The 2,931-nt window shown below is 45.2% G+C and overlaps 1 pseudogene; it reads right to left on the bottom strand.

Moving 5' to 3' along the window:
* The window catches only part of LOC112548678, a 1,759-nt pseudogene extending 760 nt beyond the window's left edge, over positions 1 to 999 (bottom strand).
* Positions 1,000 to 2,931: the final 1,932 nt, after the last annotated feature.

Raw genomic sequence — 2,931 nt, 5'->3', positions numbered from 1 at the left:
TTCCTGAGAACAGGACTGTCCACAGTAACCTCTGAATGGCATTTTTTATTTTGGCACTCCTCAGTGTGTAGATTACTGGGTTCACCGTGGGGATGGCTACCGTGTAGAGCACAGAGATTGCCTTATCTGCTATGAATTTCTGGAAGGGTCTGTCATAAAATGAACATGCCAGGTCCAAAATGCAAGCACACCAATGTAGTCTGTGCAGTACACATGGAAAGGCTTTGTGCCTTTGTGCTTCCATAACATGCTTTCTTATCTTGCCCAAGATGATAGTATGATAGTAGGAAATTAGTAATGCAGAGAAGGCCTCAGAGATTACAAACGCATTGTTGGAGATGATCACCAAGTCTATCACATGGGTTTCTGTGCAAGCAAGTTTCATGACCCGTGGGACATCACAGTAGAAATTATCTAGTACAGTGGGTCCACAAAAGGGCAACTGAAAGATCAGTGCAGTTTGGACACTAGAATGGACAAAGCCACCCAACCATGCCCTAGTCACTAGCCCTATGCAGCCCCCCAGTTCATGATGGTTAACTACCGTAATGGTTTATAGATGGCCACATATCGGTCATCTGCCATTACTATGAGAAGGAAGACTGAGGTGCCTCCTGAGAAGTGGAAGAAAAATATCTGTATCAAGCCCCTGTAAAATGAGATGGTTTTGTGTGGGGACAGGAGGTCCCTTAGCATCATGGTAACAGTTGCTGAGGACTTGAAGAGATCCAGGAAGGCCAAGTTGGTGAGCACGAAGCACATGGGCATATGGAGGGGGCAGGTGCAATCCAGGAAGGCCAAGTTGGTGAGCAAGAAGCACATGGGCATATGGAGGTGGCAGGTGCAAATGACTATAGAGACGACAGTGAGCTTACCAAACCAGGTAGCAACGTAGACTATGAGGAAGGCCAGGAAGAGGAAGCGTGGCAGTTCAGGGCTCTGACAGATGCCCACAAAGACAGATCCTTTCACTGTGTTAGTGAAGTTCTCCCGATTCATTCTGTGTTCTTAAAGTAGATCTGTAGGAAGGACATTAAATGAGAACAAAGATGTACATTTACACATGTATTCTCAAAATACTGCTAATCTGTCATGTTCCCTTAGCAAAGGCTTTTCTTTTGAAATTCTCCTTTTCACATTTGTTTGCACCTCAGAAAACAACCGTCATCCTAAAACCAAATGCTGATACAGATCACAGGAAAACAACTTCTTCCTTGGGACATTAAAATGTGGACTGTGATGGGGTTACTTTCCCTTTTCTCTGAAGCCTGTAGTGTTACTCCTATATGATCATGAGCCAAAGTATTGTAGGATGCTTTTTGTATTATGCTATTCAGACAGTAAGGTCTGTCTGAATAGCATGTCTGTCTAAACACAAAATTTAGATCCTAGATGACCTATTGAGGTCCTTCTTAGCTCTATTTTTCTATGATTGTATGAAACCACAGCTCAGATGGTGCTTAAATGTTTTGGTTCTGAACTTCCCTTGGTGTCTAAAGGAGCTATTACAGGCTCACTGTAAAAAAATTAAATCAACTAAATCGAACATGCTGTCATGAAGTTAGAACAGTTTTAGAGCAGTCACCGGTTATGGCTTTCACAGACCTGCCCAATGGTGACTTGGTACTAGAGGGCCTGGTAAGCAAGGGCGTGGACAAGTCTACCCCTCCTCTGGGGTGGGAGAGGAGTGGGAAGGAGTATCATGGAGCTCAGATGCAGAGAAAACACCATGTGGCTTCTTTCACTCCGCAGCCAGCAAGATGCAACTGAAGCTGTTGGTGAGAAGGGAAAAGTCTTGAAAAACATTTTTGAAGTGAACGGGAAAGACAAAGGAGTGGAAAAAAAAGACTAACAATTGACAAGGACCAACAGCTTGCATGCGTTTCTCTTGATTTGGACCAGTCAGAGGATTTCATCGAGCAGTGACCAGTGTCTAGCTAGTGCAGCTGTCCTGCTGAGCCAACGAACTTTGCAGAAGTAAATAAGGTCATCGTGGTCTGATCCTCTCTTGCAAGAAATGCTTGGGACTGTCTATGATTAAGCCCCTTTGACCTTATGAAAGTGACTGTAGAAACAACCTTTTCCATCACACGTTTCATCCCCAGGGCCTTTGCACACAGTTGTTCCTGGTGAGTGATGTGTGATGACATCCCAAGGCACGGACTTGACCAGTAAACGGACAGATCCATTGTACTTGCCTATCCTCGCAGGGGCACCTTCCACAGCGTTTGTCCTCTGGATGATTGAATTCCAACAAGACACATTTCACTTCAATGAAAGTGTCCTGTCCTGTCGTTTCGCCTTTCACTGGACACAAGTCAAGCAGTTCCCCAGCAACATGGGATTGTTTGGTTCCTCCTCGCACAACGATTGCCAGTTGACCTGTATCACTCCCATCTGTGCTTTCATCAACCCCCAAGCTGTAAAACTGCCGGGTACTGAGTCTTTTCATCAGTGAATCGGCAGTGTTTGATGCCAGGTCATCTACTCTTTTGGCAACCGTCTGATGTGAAAGGCTGGTTTTCTCCACCATTGACTGTTTGTCAGGGAACACCACAGATGTAAATGTGCCCAAGCAATCTTTCACACATTCTCCATCAGACAACGGTTTCCCCCTCTTAGCTATTGTCTCGGATATCAAGAAGCTGATCTTGGTCACTGCCTTAGACTTCTGCCTCGCAGCTTTGAGGAAAGACGGCTGCCCGTTCACGCTCTGTGTTAGAGAGTTCGCCCGATCACTTCTAACCTGACCCACCAGGCTGTCACATGTCTTTGCATGTTTTGTAGAACAATGTTGCCTCACATTGTACTCCTTGCAGACAGCCACTTTCTCGTGGCAAATCAGACACAGGATGTTCCCGTTTTGTTCAAGAGCAAAAAAATCAGTGGTCCAACTAGCTCTGAAAACTCGACATTCAGCATCAATGTTTC

This window comes from Alligator sinensis, unplaced genomic scaffold, assembly GCF_000455745.1.
Source record: "Alligator sinensis unplaced genomic scaffold, ASM45574v1 scaffold986_1, whole genome shotgun sequence".
NCBI lineage: Eukaryota > Metazoa > Chordata > Crocodylia > Alligatoridae > Alligator > Alligator sinensis.
The sequence above is the reverse complement of the archived record's forward strand: the minus strand, read 5'-3'. Positions and strand labels throughout refer to the sequence as shown.